Source organism: Macrobrachium rosenbergii, chromosome 52, assembly GCF_040412425.1.
Source record: "Macrobrachium rosenbergii isolate ZJJX-2024 chromosome 52, ASM4041242v1, whole genome shotgun sequence".
In the NCBI taxonomy this organism is placed as follows: Eukaryota; Metazoa; Arthropoda; class Malacostraca; order Decapoda; family Palaemonidae; genus Macrobrachium; species Macrobrachium rosenbergii.
The window spans coordinates 13231921-13250236 of NC_089792.1; the positions used below are offsets into that span (position 1 = coordinate 13231921).

The 18316-nt window shown below is 35.8% G+C and overlaps 1 long non-coding RNA gene across 1 annotated transcript in view; it reads left to right on the forward strand.

Moving 5' to 3' along the window:
* Window positions 1-4389, forward strand: part of LOC136833693 (uncharacterized) — a 12684-nt gene extending 8295 nt beyond the window's left edge. The window contains exons 3-5 of the long non-coding RNA XR_010851566.1: window positions 770-1481; window positions 1713-1908; window positions 2784-4389. This is a non-coding gene — a long non-coding RNA (uncharacterized lncRNA). The remainder of the gene's footprint in view (window positions 1-769; window positions 1482-1712; window positions 1909-2783) is intronic.
* Window positions 4390-18316: the final 13927 nt, after the last annotated feature.

Consider the following 18316-nt stretch of genomic DNA (forward strand, 5'->3'; position numbering starts at 1 on the left):
TGTCACCCATTGCCCATTACCACTAGCCCACGGAGTTACGAAATAACGACTAAAATTCGGTGAGGAGGAAGATAAAAATGAAATTGAAGAAATGATCGAAAATTCTTTAAGACATGACAGAAAATTCGAAGGAAGAGAAAATGAAAGAACCGAGTGAGACCAGGTTCTTAAAGATATTAGCAAGAACCAGCACATAAAAGGACCTGGTAGAAAGAAAGCAGGTGTTTTAATAAAAGCCAGATTCGATATGTTGAATACTAGAAAGAGTTGAGTGATATTTGAGAAACTGGAGACCAACACACAGTTGGGAGAATTCATAGGGACAGCAATGCACAGAAAAACTATATTCGTCTGGAAAGCACGGGACAGTAAGAGTTCTGAGGTCCACACCAAGCCTCCTGCTTCCTTTCGAACCTTAAAGCAAAGACCCTTACTGGCATAAGCCAGAACAATCTAAACCAGCCATCTATGCAAGCTCGTCCTAGCGAGTGCTGCCCTCCAATAACATACCTTAATTCACGATCACAAGGAATACTAGCGTTCGTCCCCCACCTCCAGATGTTCTATGGATTCTTCAAGACATTTCTAAAGATACCTTACGATAACGTACTCGCCTGTGCTTTTATTTTTCTTTTGAATTTATGTGTAACTGGGAATCCCTTCAACTGAATGAGTAGGTCATCAGAGTGTTTGATAACTAGGTAGCCTCCAGTCCCATGGACGCTTATTTTTTTTTCTTTTTTCTAAAACGTATCTTCCTGTCTTTCAGAGATATCGCGCCCAAACTACGACACTGGAAGAAGAAGATGGAGATGGAACCTTTACCGATGGACGAACATTACAAGAAGCTTTGAATCAATAACATAACCGAAGTCACGGATCTTAAATTATTTTTACAATCGACCACCTTCCGTTTCCCCTTCGGTTTTTTTTTTTTTTTTTTTTTTTTTTTTTTGTCATTCATTGTTATTTTGACGTATGTAGATATTTTTTACGTAACTGAGCTTTTGCGCGCATAGAGTTCTGATATATCTTTTATGTACGGTTGTGATAATATATTTTGCATATTTTAGATATTAATAAAATGGGTAAAAATAAAAAAAAAGCGATAGACGAATATATAAGAAGGTATTTAGGGCTTATATTTCACTGACATTGACGTGAGAGAGAGAGAGAGAGAGAGAGAGAGAGAATGTCTAGTAGAAAACTGTATGAAGTTAAGCTCACTGTTAGTCTTCATCATTCCCCTTTTGAATGGTGCCTATATATAATAACTCACGGCATAGAGAGGGGATATTGCCCACTAAAAACCACGATCTAACTGGGACCAGAAAGTGTTCTGTACTGAAGTTTTGTCCAGCTGCTTATCAGAAGACGTCGAGATTCTATGAAGGACGGATTATATTTGTGAAGTCTTATCAGCTTTCAATGGAGATAATGGGCCTACTGGTAGCATATGTGTGGACCTAGTTTGGACTAAGGTAAGTACTCTTTTAGATGATAAATTCTGTCTTTTTAAAAACTTATTCATACTTAATAAATCAAAGTTCTGAAATACTGACTATATAGAGAAATATAAAAGTGTGCTTTATTATATATGAAATATGTAATATTTATAGGCGAAGAAATATTTTAGTCTGGAAATTTTAACACAGAAGTTAGGTCAATGGCCCTGTTGTCTTTTGACTAACCTACATCGCAGTTCTTTCCAGGTTTACATCGGCTGCCATGAGTCTTCAAACATAAAAGAAACAGTTGAAAGACATTTTATAATACACCACTATGAACTCGACTGTGTCACGCATGCGCAAATTAAAGCCATCGTTAATGTTACGAAAAAGATTGGATTAAAGGACTGAGTGTCATCTGGAACTACGACTGCCCGAGTCACAAAGGAGAAATCGAATTGTAGGTTTTTTTTTTTATTCATCAGCCCGTTTAGTTCTCTTCACCTTATTTCTGACATCATTCTATAATATTAGTTAGTCAGTATGGTTTTATTCAAGACGTTTTTGGGGAATGCTATCAGCTGGTGACTACTTTCATCTTGGGAGAGAGAAAGGGTAAATTTATAACGAAAGGCTACTTAATTTTTTTATTGATATTCTTAAACTTTCTCATTTGAATTTATAAAACGTTCCTTTACGTACATTTCTGTTTCCCTTTCTCAAAAAACTAATCATTCCGGAATTCTACGTCTTGAAATTATCTGCTGGTTCATTCATTCAAGTTCTAAATACACGTAAGGTCCATATTCCGATCCCTTTATTTTCCTTTTAATGAAACTATCAGAGAAGTAGTAACCCATTCTAAGGTTGATTTCGAAGTTCTAGGAAAGTTCATTTTTCTACTTTCTTTCATTATTTTGGGGAAAATTAATCAGAAGCTTAAAAATTTTAATTCACCTCACATAAAACTTACTTGTAATAGGTTCTTGAATGACATGAATATTGCTATTTCATCTTTTCAAATGTTTGCATTATTTGTTTTGTTTTCATTTTGGTTCCCATATCTCCGATTCGAATTTTCAATTCAGAGCGGGAATTTTCTAAACTCGGACTTTGTAAAAGATATGAAAATATGCCTATTCTTTCTATATTTGAGGAGCTCCACAGAGTAGGGTAAAATGTTTGTTTCCTTAATACTCAAACTGTGTTATCTGTGACGAAATATTTTGGGGTACCAAACACGATAAAACAACTTAACTAAACCGTTTACTTTGTTCTCTACCTTCAGTCAGCTGCAACAGTGTTATATTTAGCTTAGACGTTCTCTTTTTCCAGGTGATTCTCTCCGACCTTCAGCTGAATTGGGGCATTATTTTAAGATGGTGTGAAATATTTCGCAAGACAGTATTCCACTTGGTTCATGTCTACTGGGCAACGCAACGCATGAAGTAAAATAATAAGAATCTTATGTCGCTAACTAAACTTCAGAACACATCATTGAAGGTGCTGGCTATACTTTGACAAATAGTGATTTATCCTTAAGGTAGGACATAATTGTCTAGAGAATCATAATCTTAATATCTGGTTGAAATGACGTGCAATGTTGAATATATCCAATACATTTACCATCAGATTTTTGCTCAATGGTAAATATTTTCAAAGTTTTGCCCACCCTCTTTCTTATTAATCTCATTTTGATATCTTGCCAAAATGCTAAATATTTCCCAACAAATTTCGTCAAAACTTATTTTCACGAGTCTTTTGCAGAACGCGAAGTTTTCAAAGGCTCTAGAAGTCGCTCTGTGAAAGTTATCTTGCATCTTTGACAATGCTCTCCGGTGAACACTGTCAGTTTATTCCCAAAACTATTGTCATTTTCTCTCTTTTTATTTCGAAAAAGAGCTGAGAATGCTGCTATGACGTCATCACTCCAATTTCCAGTGTTTGAATGTTTTTAATGCGTTTTTGGTAAAACCATATTTTGCAGCATTGTCAACGACGGATGTAGTTCGCAGAAAAAAAAAAGATTATCCTTTGGCGACTGAATTCAGTCTAGGTTCAAAATGATAGCAACACTATGTGGTCATCTAAACTGAGGGATATATGTTTAACTGAGTCCTCCTTTCTTTTGGCTATCTTTAGGAACCTAAAGATAGAGAATATCGATATAGCACTTTCTTTAAAAGTGTTATTCGGCAAAAAAAAAAACTGTTTTTGTGAAAAAATATCTAGGGCAAAACTTATTTCTTCCATCATAAGCTTGTTGCATTGCAATTCACTATGAAACCTTACAATGTATATAAATGTATCTGTCTGTGATAACATCTAAGAATCAATATGCCATGTACTCTATGTATTCATGTGAATATGAAAGTATTTTCTCATTACACATATGTGTATGCAATATTTACAAAACGTAAGAATACAGTTGGTGTGGAATGTTAATGAAAGCACCAGAACGAAAACGTCACACTTTAAAATAATGCACTGCGGTGGCATTCATTAAAAAGCTACTTTAATTTTCTAAAAATGTTGGTTATTACTGGGTCTGAGTACTTTACAAATAGGGTTTTTCTAAATTAAATTTCTTAGAAACTGTTTGCATTTACTTTGCAATGGACCCATGATTAAAGCTTTATTTTTAGTCAAGTTTCTCATGAATAGTTTTTTATAGGTTTAAATAACCAGTGAAATGCTGAGGCATTTTATGACTTTCAACCTGAACTGTTTGCGTTTCAACGTAAATATTTCATAAACGTTGAGGAATTGCTTTAAAAAAACAAAAGTCTCAGGCTTTTACAATACTAGAACAAGAATTAAGCAACGTTTTTGCGAAATTTTTTTTTTAATTCTGTTCCATTAATCCGCGCCTAATCATATCATAAATACTGCTAAAGGTGATGTTAGTGATTTAAGGCTATCTTGTAATCTGTACAGATAATTAAACATGTTTACAATAAATATCATTTTAATTTCAGTCCAAAATATAAATTCGTTGAGATGATTGTGACGTGGGAAGGGATTTGCAAATGCAATGCAGCGCCATTCTTCTTTCAAGAAATCACAAAAGTTGTACTAGCGTCCTGCTTCTAATATATGCATGTGTCTGAAAATAATCCACAAACACACACATACACGCATATATAACATACATGCATGCATATATATATATATATATATATATATATATATATATATATATATATATACATACATAATACATATATATACTGTATATACATACACACATACCTAGATTTGGGCAATGAACTCGCATCACAAGAACCTTGTACAGCACATTCCACGGGCTAAAATAATTATCGTTTAATAAAACATTATATGTATATATAATATATATATATATATATATATATATATATATATATATATATATATATATATATATATATATAATGACTGGTGAGCTTCAGGCATTATTACATGGTCTCCCTGGCTTTAGCTCTGAATGAGTAGGCAACGGCTGTATTCATGTCTTAATCAACCAGGAAATGAGTGCTTCAATGGAATGGCTTCCTTTTAGTGTACTTAACCAAAAATCCTCCCTAGATTCTGGCACCATGAGTAACAGAAAAATTGTACAACGAAATGGCCCCCAGTCCAGTGTTTGTTTACTGGGTTTTTATAAATTCCCTGTTTTTTTATTTTTTTAAATGAATTGACAGCAGAAGACTGCAAGAACCCTACATCATACTGGAAGGTGCAAAAGAAAGAAAATTAATTATAGAAATATTGCCTGGATGTCATGGCTGTTTGTGGATAACGGTGAAAAGGAATGAGAAAAAATTGGATGGGGGTAATGTGCACAATTATTCTTGAAGACCAGAATGAACTGGTAAAGAAAGAGTAGGTATGTTATCATTGCTTCATGCAGAAAACGCACCGAGTGACTGGACAGCAGTGAGCAATGTGTTTATGGGCCAATAATAACATCAGAAGAAAAAGAAAGAGCGCTGGGCGGAATGTTTGTGTGGGGTAAAAACAAAGAGATATGAGAGTGATTATCCTGAGTGATACGGCAGAAACTGAATAACACCTAAGTGCACTAATAAGCAAATATATTGTTTATGAGGAAGGGGATTCAGTAATAAAGAAACTTAGGATATGGAGAGCATTTAGCTACAATGGAAACATTGCAGAGATGATTTTAGCTGAAAATTAAATGACATCTCGTATACTAGGTAGACTGTTTTGCAACCTGATATTAGGAGTTGCTGGTCATAGCAAAGATAACAGAGAAAGTGGTAATTAGGCATTACACCTACAGTACACCAGTCTTGTTGAAAATGCACAGTATACTTATCCTCAGTACAGAGAAAAAAGAAACTGATAAAATGCTTAGAGTCTAAAAATCAATTTCTGGCTTGTACTGACAGCTTTCACAAACCAATATTATGGAAGGCCCAGTCTTACCTCATTATGGCATTTCTTTTAAATACCATATAAAACTAATTTAAATTTTGCAGATGCCAAGTTAATGTCAATGGAGATATGTCAAGTGAATATGAAGCAACTAGTGACGTGAAACAAGGACATTTTTGTGTCATCCTTGCTGTTTACCCTTCTCATGGCTTTTATAACGAAAAAGCGGTTGAAGATGGAAGGGAAGATTAAGATTGAAGAATCAACAGAAACTTGACAGACTTAGGATACGCTGAAGATGCTGTCGTTATTAACAAAGCACCACAGAGTTTACAATGCCCTCGTAACAGAAAGCATTATATGTCTAGAGAACTGGGACTTCCGATAATCCTAAGAAAAACACAAATATCAAGGATAGAGTAGCATAAGTGGGTAAAAAAAAACACTACATACATTTAAAGGAAGAATACCTCCGATTCGCCTGTCATTCAGTCAAGATAAGAATACAACGTATATATTTTCACAGGATGATTCACTATTCTCCATAGATCTCATAAAGATGCTTCCCACAGGTTTTCAATCATCGGACTACAAAACTGAATGTTGTTCTATATAAGTTACCCATTAACGCGTTCTCTGATATGAAAAAGCGTACCGTTTTCTTTCATTTTAAAATTCAAGGGGCACTTATATGTCGGTGCACCCTATGCGGGACACTATTAACCAAATATCTCTGACAAATTCATATTACTATTAATACTACTATTCAGTAGATGAAACCCATTCATTATAGAACAACCCCACAGAGGCCATTCACTTGAAATTCAAGCTTCCAAAGAATATTGCGTTCATTAGGAAGAATTACGAGGAAATATGGTGAAATACAGACAGAAATCCCACTTACCAAAAAGAAAAAAAATAATAAATAGATAAATAGCTAAAAAAGTATTAAAATACAAGAGCTATAGTATTAGGGTAGTAATGCACTGCATTTTCACTTGAACTTCTTAAGTTCCAATTGCACATCATCCTCTGGGAGGCTGTTCCACAGTCCAACGGAGTGAGGAATAAAGAACCTCTGGAACTGAGAAGTTCGACAGTGAAGCACATTTACTGCATATTGGTGCTGCTGCTCAGCGAATCTGGTTGCTCTCGGTAGGTAAAGGGGATCAGGGATCAAATGTGAATTGTGAATCATATGTGCTGCTATTAGGAAACAGAAACCTACCACCACTAAACACTCTATCTGAAAGAGACAAATCTCTTGCAGAAGCAGACATCCACACCGAAGAACATTTTCTAGCACAGGAAGGACAAATAACCTAAAACACGTTGCACGGATTTTATGAGGTCTTACGAACAACACCTAACTTTCGTGCGGCATTTGCTGAAACTTTGATTAGATGTTTCTCAAAAGTTTGATGTGAGTCAAAAGTTACACCTAGAATAGTTAAAGATTCAGACTTATTCATCAAAGTTCCCTCCACCTGAAGGGGAGGGTGTGGTGGGAAATCTGTGTGAGATCTGCTAATCAACAGTGTTTTCGTTTTATTGGAGTTCAGCTTCATACCCGACCGATTACACCATTCCTTGATGCGGTCCACGTCCCGATTAAGGCTGAGGGCAGCTTCATTTCTCGTAAGTGGGGACTTTACTACACCCACAAGTGTTGCACCATCGGCATACTGAACAATCTTGTTTTCCAGGCCAACAACCATATCGCTTGTATACACTAAAAATAACGGTGGACCAAGAATACTGCCCTGTGTAACTCCACACACAACAGGTCTTGGTTCACGAAGATCCCGCCCACAACAACTCGCTGCTAAAGTTTATAAATAAGTGCCTTGTGATTTACTAAATCGAAAGCAGCACTAAAATCTATTTGAATTCCTCTGCACTAAGAGCCCTTATCAAGTTCTCTTGCAAATGGCATGTCCAGTCTAAAAGAGCATCGCAGGTACCTAACTGCTTCCTGTATGTATATTGACTATCAGCTAACAATCCTTTAGATTCCAAATATATACATATGAATAAGGAAAACATCTAATATCCATTACCAATGGCGGAAGCTCTAAGGAAGATGGAATGAAACTAAAATCCAAAAGGTTCTATTCGCATCATAATAATTTATCTAGTACGTGATTTTATGTTTTTTTTTTTGTAAGTGTATGGGAAATTTTAAATTTAAGGTTAGCTTTCTTTCCTGAGGTTGATATACGGCTATTAAGTATGATTTGACCTCTGAATATGATAAGTAGATCCTACATACTCTACGAATTCTAAATTTTAGTTATCAAACCTAACACGGCTAAAAGCTGTCCAGTTTAATTACGTTGTTTGGTGCTAGCGCGTTTCTCCACCAACAAAACCTGTCCCATATACTCACTGGAATGATTGAATGGAATCCTAATAAAAGTACATCTGTTATATGTGGAAATAAACGTGTACTGTTGAGATTAATTAGTCATAATTAATCTCACATTATCCAAAACTTTTGCCCCATATCTAAGAAAGGGTTCACATAAAGTTGTAGAAAAATGAAGAGCTTCGTCTGTTGCGTTAATGATGTCAATCAACGCACTGTTTCAACAGTAAAAGATTTTTCTAAAGTTGCGAATGAATAAAGGAAAAAATCCTTTGTAAATTTAATGGTGACCGGTAATAAAGTCACAGGAAAAAGAGTCACAATTTTGGCTAGGAGAAAAAGCCACGGGAAAAAAAGTCACAATTTGTCGACCACACAATACAGAAATGGTTGTATATAATACATGTTTGGTACTAGCACCTCGGAGTAGCGTAGATAACAAGCCAAGTAGCACCTGATACTGTATGGCGAGATCTCTCAGGCACTTGGTGCCCATTACGTCACATAGAGTGGTCCTACGAAAATGACCTTGATAAATCGCTGTCGTGAGTGTGGATTTACCAAGTAGTAGTACTGGTTCCACCAATCTATCTTCACCCCAAGGTCACGGTACTTTGACTCATTCTAGAAGGCAGAGCAATGATCTTGTTTATCTCCCGTGGTGGAACACTACTTCATAACTATCCTCTCTTTGCAATCTATAACTTCTTTTTCTGTCTCTTTTTGGATTTGCAACCGCATTCCAGTTTCAATGTATGTTGGGGGGGCGGGGGGATGGTTTGAATGCTGGAGGGAGGGGAGGTCTGCTTGCTGCAATATCTGTACTCTTACAGCTACACTCGTGGGGATGGAATTTCGTCCTCGTTTCGCCATTCGCTTCTAATACCCCTTCGTACTTTATCTATTCTTAATCTGTTAATTTTTGCCAACTTCTAATTGCTTTTCCTTGTTCGATAAATTTTGTGCCCTTTCGTAAGGCCTTGCTGCTTTCTCATTTATATGCAAAAGGTCTCTTTATGGTGCATACCATACTAATTCAGCATTGTAAAATGTAAGTGGATCTTCTTTCTGTTGCTGTTAGTTTAATGAACAAATCATTTAACGCCAAGCACATCTCATTATGTTATCGCCAGTCAGCCATTATTATTCAACTTTTTTTTCTTTTACCTCTAATGCTTTCTACTATTCCAACTAAAAACATCTTTCCTTCTTACGCCATCTATAGCAAATTCATTCCCCTATTTCCTACACGTTATTGTGAACTACGCCACTTGACCCTTAGTAGCTTAACACAGACTTTCTCCATAATCTCTCATAAAGCAGATGTCTTGATACATATTATAGGACACCAAAGTAACCTTGCTGATGAGGTTATCTAGTCAAAGCTTTAGTTATTCCTAGACTCCTCCTCTCCTGCTGATTCTTTGAGTAAAAAACACTAGGAATCAATTGGACCCTTTACTGAAAAGGGGAATGTCTCCCTATACCAGGGTGGGCAACCGTTTTGGAAGTGCGTGGCCAAATCGGCCAAATCTTTGATACAAAATAATGCAAAGAAAAAGCAACGACATGATCTGGGTCAGTCAAGTGTCATCAAAGATAGAGAAGGAAATATCTTGCTTAAGGATGACGACGAAACGGAATTGGTCAAATTTTCATAGGGATAATTTAAAAACACAAATGAAAGAAGAGACTTGGAGGAGGTGAGGGGCTGGTGATGGAGATAGAACCTATAGAAGTAACGAAGGCTATAAGTACAACGAAGCATGGAAAAGGCCAGCTGCATCAGAGCTGCAAATTGAAATGTTTAAGGTACTTGGTATAGCGGGGTCAGAAAGCATACTGAATGTGGGAAGAGGAAGTGACGCCTGGGAAGAAAGCCTGATGTGAATGTGTTTAAACAGAAGGGAGGTACTATGGGGTGTAGTAATTATAGATGCATCAGACCACCATAACTCTTGTTAAAGGTTCTAGAAAAAATACTGGAAGAGAGATTGCAAGCAATTGTGAAAACTGATGGAAAGCCGTATGGTTTCACGTGAGGGAAAAGTACAGCTTGTAATGTCTTTATAATAAGGCAGTTATAGGAAAAATGTTGGAAGGTAATCGGAAGCGCTACCGTCCATTTATAGGCCTACAGCATGCATTTAGTAGAATACCAAGGAGGTAGTGCTTTGGTATTTAAGAAAGAAGTAGAATGAACATAAAACTTGGTTTTGGGATCTTGGTCAAAGTAATGTATAAAACAACAGGAGTACCAGTAATAACAGCATGTTATGAAACAGAAATACCTAAAGTTAAAGTTGGTTTACATCACGGAACGGCAGGTAGCCCATTTCCGTTTGTACTGGTTATGGGTGCTTTAATTGATGGGATTAGGAATGGAAATCTGTGGGAACTGTTATATGCACGTGATCTGATGATTACGACAGACTGAAGTAAGAGAGTGGTAGGAAACTCTAGAATGGGGTGGAACGAAGGTATCTGTGGGTAAAACTGAGCTTATGGAATCCAGCAAGCAGGAAAGAGACAGGTTATTTGTAGAGGATAGAAGAAGCGTAAATTTAAAACAGAGAATTTCAAGAATTTTAGAACTACTTAAGGCCGGGGGGGATGGGGGTGTGAAACTTCGGTTGAAAGTGGAATAAATGCAACTTTTATAACGAATGGAGGCAAAAGTAATAGAGGTAAGAACAGTGTGACAAAAGAATGCTAAATTAACATAAAATCACGCCTATTGCACTGTAATAGCAACAGTGCTGATGTATGACTCGGAAGCATGAACATTTAGAAGGGAGGAGGAACAGAAGCTAGAATGAACAGAACTGCGGCGATTTTGGGGATCTTGGTGTGCGCAAAGGCTTTTCAAAGATTTCGCACAACAGTGTTGTTATTCATTTTCTAAGGCAACAAATATCTATGAAATCTTTACACCATCCGAAACATATCGTAAGCTATCGTAGGCTACTGTAAATCACTGTTTGAAACCTCTGCTAAATATGTAAATCAACCGGTGAGTAGCCTACTCCTAAGACAGAGAGAGAGAGAGAGAGAGAGAGAGAGAGACCTTTACCATTACCGGTGGTTGCTCCAGAGAAAGAACTACTTAACGGCCACTTTCAACATTTAACCACCGAGACTTAAATGAGGACCTAGCGCATCTACAGCTAGTATCTATTTATAACTCTCCACTTCAGCCGGCACTGTCCATATAGATAGAATTTGGGATTTAGGCCAAAGGCCAAGCACTGGAACCTATGAGATCATTCAGTGCTGAAACGGAAATTGACAGTAAAGAGGTTTGAAGGGTGTAACAAGGAAAACCTCGCAGTTGCATTATGAATCAACTGTTAGGAGAGGGTGAAAAGTAAGATGGAAGAAAGAATACGAACAAAGGTACAGTAAAAGGGACGAAAGGGCACTGTCCATAGTCTAGTTAAAAGTATCTTTAGAGCGGTGCCCCAAAGTACTGTATGACTTCGTCTACTTGGTAAACTTGGTAAAACCTCGCTATGTTACAAAGTTTTCCTACTGATTCGACGTAGCGTGGCTATCAAGGTAGTTAAGCTAAGAACAAACCAGATTAACAGGAAGGAGGAGAACAGATCCCGTTATCTGTCCGAGATGCTTTCATCAGTTGATGAATCATGATGATGATGAGTGACGATGAGATATGATGAAGTTTCCGAGGATCAGACAATTTGGTAACAAGTAATGAAGGAAGGCGATTGATTAACGGCCTAGGGTTGTGATTGGTGTAGTGATTTTTTTCTTTTATTTAAAATTGTCAATGTTACTGAACTAGTCTCTCTCAGTTCTCCTCCCCCCAACCCCCGCTTCCCTAAGTTCCCTTTAGAAAAAATCACTAAGTAGGTTCAGATGCACAAACCGCTCTCCTCTTCATCATAATCCTTATCCTTGTTTATATTTGGAAATCCTACTTTCGTTCATTTGGTTCAAACGGCGACAACACAAGTTAATGGTTTTCTTAAATAATTTGTTACCGTATGTCATAACTGCTCCTGAATAAGATTTTCTTTAGTTTCTTTGCAACAAATTTTTAAACAATTCGGTGCCTTGTAATCAGCGATTTTTTCCAGTATCGTTGTCGAATACAAGGTCTAGACCTTGGTCGAATACTGGTTGAATGTTGGTACTTAGTATATATTTTTCATTTGTTCCTTGTGTTCAAGTTTTCGGTAGGGTATTCTGTCTCTTGTAATGTACATTCTGCATTCTTTACCGTGATATGTAAACGCCCTTTTTATATTCATTGTTTAATAATTGCTTCCGTAAATCACTTAATAGACCTTACACCCTTTAACAGTAATCTGGTTGTCTGAATATAGTTACGTAGTAGCAGTTTTAACACATTCGCATTTAAAACATTTCTTTTTGAAAGCTACATTTTATGATACCTATTTCCACTACATTTAATGTTTTTGTCTAGCTAAGCATCGAATATTAGTCCTAATTTGGTCAGTTGTTCTATGACATTAATTTATACTATCAATTTAAATTACTTTTTAAGCTTATTTATTTTTACTTCAATTAGCTCTATTTTCCTGTTCATCCAGTTATGTAGTTAAATCTCATTTATCATATCTTGTTACTTATAATTACGTAACATAGGGCATAATCGGCATACACTTGCACTTAACTTCGTATACTTTCAAAATCCGTGATATTTCGGTAGTGTTGCCCCTCCTCTCAGCAGAGTTCGCAAGCAAATTTGCAGTTATGCTTCATAACTGATTATTTAAGAATAGAGTGAAATCGCAACCATTTCAGTAAATAGTCTTCAGTGCCTATCCATTTCTAGTTGCCTATACATTTCAAGTCCCATCATGATCTCTGGTAGAACTGTACCAAACCGCAGACCAGTTAGTTTTATACGACGAAGTCAAGTTTGTGAGCCACAATGCCCCAGGACAGGTTTAGTTCTGGGTAAGGGCAATTGAAGACCCGTAGCCATACAGAGCGCGCCGCACTGTAGGTTGCTATAAGGGAAGGGTAGATAACCTACTTCACTGGGTTTCGTTTTCTTTTAAGATATGAAGAAACGCCACTTTTGACTTTCTAACAGCCTAAGCATTAGCTGGATATCACAGCTGTGCTCATTGAAACTATAACCACCAACGGGGAAACTGTTTAAGTACAGAAATGCCTCAAAAGGCTGTGTTTCATGGGTCAGTCATCAAGACTTCTGATAATCGGTCTCTCGTCAAGTCTTTATACTCTGTACGGAAATCAATCGGTCTTTCGTCAAGTCTTTATACTCTGTACGGAAATCAATCGGTCTTTCGTCAAGTCTTTATACTCTGTACGGAAATCATTTATGTTGATACTGTGGGTGTGTTTTAGGTCCCTAGATAAACTGTCCCCAACTTTTGTTCGATATCATGGCTTCCAATGAGCCAAATTTAACTCCCTAAACACTGCTGTCTATTTCGGTTGACTGTTACCATAAAAGGGGTCACTATGATTTACCTTTCACCTATTTTTCTCTTAACCATCAAATTTGTTATTCCCCCTAAACACTGAACACTATTTGCTTATATTATTGACGTGTCAAAATGGACTAAGATTTCATAGATTTGACAAGTAACAACCTCCCGTGTATGACCAAGGTAGTCAAAATTACCTGTTACATCAATAACATCAATTACGTCAGTCAAGACTTTCAACGTCAAGTAAAAAATTAGGTTAACACACCGATATCATTATGCTACATGTAGAAGCCGTCTACGGGAGTATTGTATCAGATTAAGTCCGTAAGTTCATAAAGCATTCCCAAGTAACACGGGTTTCTTCCACTTTAATGCGAACAGGATTTTGACCACTTCAGTAATTTTATTTTATTTAAGGATTAGTTTCAACTGTCACCTAAAGAGACGAAAGACACTGCGTTTATTTAAATACCTTTTGCTCAAACACTACTTTCGTCTGGAAAAAATTGACAAATTTCTGCCCTGTCCTTGCTTTTCGGTAACAACTACCTCAACTTTTCACGTAATAAAGTGTTTCATATGTTTTAGTTTACTTCCATTCACTGAACATAAAGCAAATGTTTTTAATATGCATTAACCATTATGCAAAATTTAGTTCGATTTATATGCTTTGATGTATAAGAAAACTTTCTGAAAAACTTTTTGCTTCATTTGAAGAATCAAATGGCAGATACTCAGTTTAAGGTAAACTTAGTAAACTATTTTGTAAATTTTCTGGTTTAAACAAAATACCAGAAAATGTTTTTCTAGTGTTATTAAAAACTAAAGTTTCAGGTATTAAAAGAAACACCATAAGTATTTGATTAATTGGTAATTCTAAGCCGGCTGTCCGCGGTGAGCTAGACTGTTAAAAATTGGCGTTTTTAACAATGTTATTTTACTTGCTTTACAAGAATATAAAGTAATATTTTGTCGGCCGGTTGAATTAAACTGATAAAACCTTTGAAGACTACAATGACTTGAAATTACCTAACACGGGGTAGGTCTAAGCCGGCATTCCGCGCCAAACCCGCCCCACGATGACCTATCACCTCCATAGCAAATTTAGGCAAAATTGTAACCAGTAAACACCTCTAGGGTACGTTATGTTGGTATTTTTAGGTGTTTACTGGTTAAAGCAATTTTGCCGTGAACGACTAAGGAGGGGGTGGGGAAACATCCTGCCGCGGAATGCTGGCTTAGACCTACCCTGCGTTAGGCAATTCAAAATAATTAGTCTTCAAAGATCAATAACAGCTTAGTTACAGCCGGCCGACAAAATATTACGCTAAATTCTTGTAAAGCAAGTAAAATAACATAGGAAAACGTCAATTGCCATAGTCTAGCTCACCGCGGACAGCCGGCTTAGAATTACCCGAGCAAGCATCATTTAATACTATTTTAAGTGTCAACTAATTCACATGAACCATCAATGCATGACAACTTATGGCATAAACTGAAGTATAGTTGTAATGCCAGGATCCATTCTCACCTTTTTAAAACCATTTTGAATAAAAGCAGTCCTTGAACGGCAGAAGTACTATTGTCTGCTCAAACATCCTGCAAGGCAAAAACCTGCGGCAAAAAAAAAAAAAAGTGTTCTAATTACAGAAAAAATTAGAAGACTAAACGACAGTAACAAGGTTTCATTAACTTCAAACTGAAGCCTTCAATATGGATCAAATTTCTGCTATACAAACCAACCACAAACCTCTGACCAAAGAAAAAACTATGCGCTAGTGGAAAAGTGCTAGCAAACAAAAATTTGCTTGCCAAGCAAGAGACCAGAAGCACCCAAATACTAAGTGAAATGACCAAAGGAACTACCATTTAAAACAAAACTTTCAGAACAGCCAAGCAAAATCCCAAAGATCACTTCACCAGGGATGTTCAGTAAAGAGTTCCGTCACGAGTTCTGACTAACATTACTAGAACAGTGCCCCAATTTTATTGTTCTAAGTGTCGTTCACAGACTGCATGAAAGTCTTAGCAAAGCATAGGGCTGTCTATTGTATAGAAGTGAAAATATAGGCTTTTCCATTGTATTGTCCATTATCACTAAAGTTAGCTTTTAAATGACAACTAAGTTATGTTGATTTGAATTATGAACTTCCTAATTTACGTTAAAGGTTTAAAAAAAAAATTCCTAAAAAAACAAAGTTAACGACCTACCAAGCTAAAAGTACAAAAGCCACCTACCACGTTAAAGTACAAAGTACAACCGCAAAGTTAAAATTGCTTATCTGCGGCAATTATTAAAAACCAACGCATTTAAATAAAAACTCACGAAATACTTAGCCTTACGTTAACTTAATCCCTTAATAAACCTTAATATAAACTTAAAAGGTCACTTAGTATTTCTAAGTTAACTACCATACTTTTAGTACCAAACTGTAAATAAGGAACTAACACTTCGTGTCAAAAGGTCTTAACTATAAAATGCAAAAGTCTAATAAAATTCTATAGTACTTAATATATAAGATAATTAAAGTTAAGACAAAATCAAGGTACATTTTGATAAAAATGGCTAGACAAGCATTTACCACCTGAAAGGAAAAATTGATTAGTAACAGATTTAAACTTCCAAGCACAATCTGTCCATAGGTCCTATGACCTATGGACATGGCATGGGAGGCACCAACCCTGAAGGGGCACCGCCCCCTTAGGGGAGGAGGTTAGGTATAGGTTGAAAGGCATCAATTTTGTAAAACAATATTCAAATTAAAATCTAGGCATTAAAATAAAAATAAATATTTTGAATTCTTGACAATCTAGTTAGGTTAATTTTGTACTATGAAAAAAACAAGCACCAATTTACGTTAAGAGTTTCAAATAAAATTAAAAGCTGTTAAAATGAAAAATAAATTACGTTAAACCTTAAGTCACATCTTAAAAGGGAAAATTTTTATTAAAGATCATCACGTTGCCTAACCTGGTTTTCATGAGCAGAATTGCATGCCTTACCTGGTCTACGTTAAGCCCTTCTTGCATAGCTTGAGACATGTAACCCTGGCATAAGAATTTTCACTTCAGCTATATCTCACAAGCGGACTGACTAAAGGTGGTTTGGTTCTCACAACAATCTGAAAGTTGAAGAAAATCATTAGAGCAGTATATGGATTTCAGTGGGAAAACTAACCCAGAACGTTACAAGACGCAAGGTAGCTATAAGCTTAAGAGCAATGAAATCAATACGAAAACACTAAGATTTAAAATTCGTTCTAATATCCAAGTGCTTTAAAGACCGAATACTAACTATCCTAACGTACGAACAATCTTTAAATCTCCCGATCCCGAATAATTATTCGACTAACTGACCTAATAGTATCTCACGATATGTTAACTATACAAGTACAAAAGCCAAAAGTATTCAATGTTCACGAACAGCATGAAGTTATAGTATTCACAAGTAGGCGTTTATACAGCAAAGTTTTAAGGAAAAAATATAGCACTATTATTAAGCTAGGAAAACTTATCTGTGTTAAAAAAAATTACAAAAAAACAATTTAGCTAGGTAACCCCAATTAGTGAAAAACTTCGCCACGAAATCCTTGAAAGCTGTACCTAAATATAACCGTACTGTCACACCACAACGTCAAGTAGACCAACCTTCGATCCACCAAACTTAAATAGAAAGTTCAACCGGCAACGAACGTAATCACAACACAACACTACGTTACAGTTCAATCCCGACGCGAATACTGAGTGGATAAAAGACTGCGAAACCAGTTTCTGTAGACGTCACCATCAAGGATCATGGAGTCACCCAAGGACCTTGGAGTTACCTTCTGTAACTTGGTAGATTGACACGAAAGAAAACGGAGTCCTTAACTTTTTTGTTTAAAGGGGGACTTTAAAATATCTGTCGTTTCGTAAACGTTACCTGCTCGATCCTGAGTTTTATGACTTATTGTTCTCTGATAAAATTGGCTTCTCTGTATCGTGCCAGAAAACTGTTATAAAATTTAATGAGCAAAAGGATGAAAATTCCTTAGCCTATTAAGTAAATTATAGTGCTGTGAAAAATGTTAAATATCAAATTTCTTCTGTTCTAAGGTATATGGATTACATATGAAACTTTTACTTCAGGTTGTTTTAGCAAATTTAATCATTATATATATATATATATATATATATATATATATATATATATATATATATATATATATATATATGACTAAATTTATATATATAGTTTATATATAGTTAAATATATATATATATATATATATATATATATATATATATATATATATATATATATATATATACATAAATGTATACATAAATATCTATTATGTCCTTACTTTAAGTCTTCCAATGAATATTTATTAGAATACTTCATTTCAATGAATGGACAGCACTTTCCAGTTACGTTCGTTTCTCTTCTGCTCCAGCCTTTAATATTGTAGTATTTAAGTTTGGTTCATTAATCGTGATATAGCTTAAACAGTACTAAAAGAACTGATTATAATATACAGATACAACTTTACTAAACTGAATATAGAATTTAGGCCAAAGGCTAAGTGCTGGGACCTATGAGATCATTCAGAGCTGAAACTGAAATTGACAGTAAAAGGTTTGAAAGGTGTAACAGGAGGAAAACCTCGCAGTTGCACTATGAATCAGTT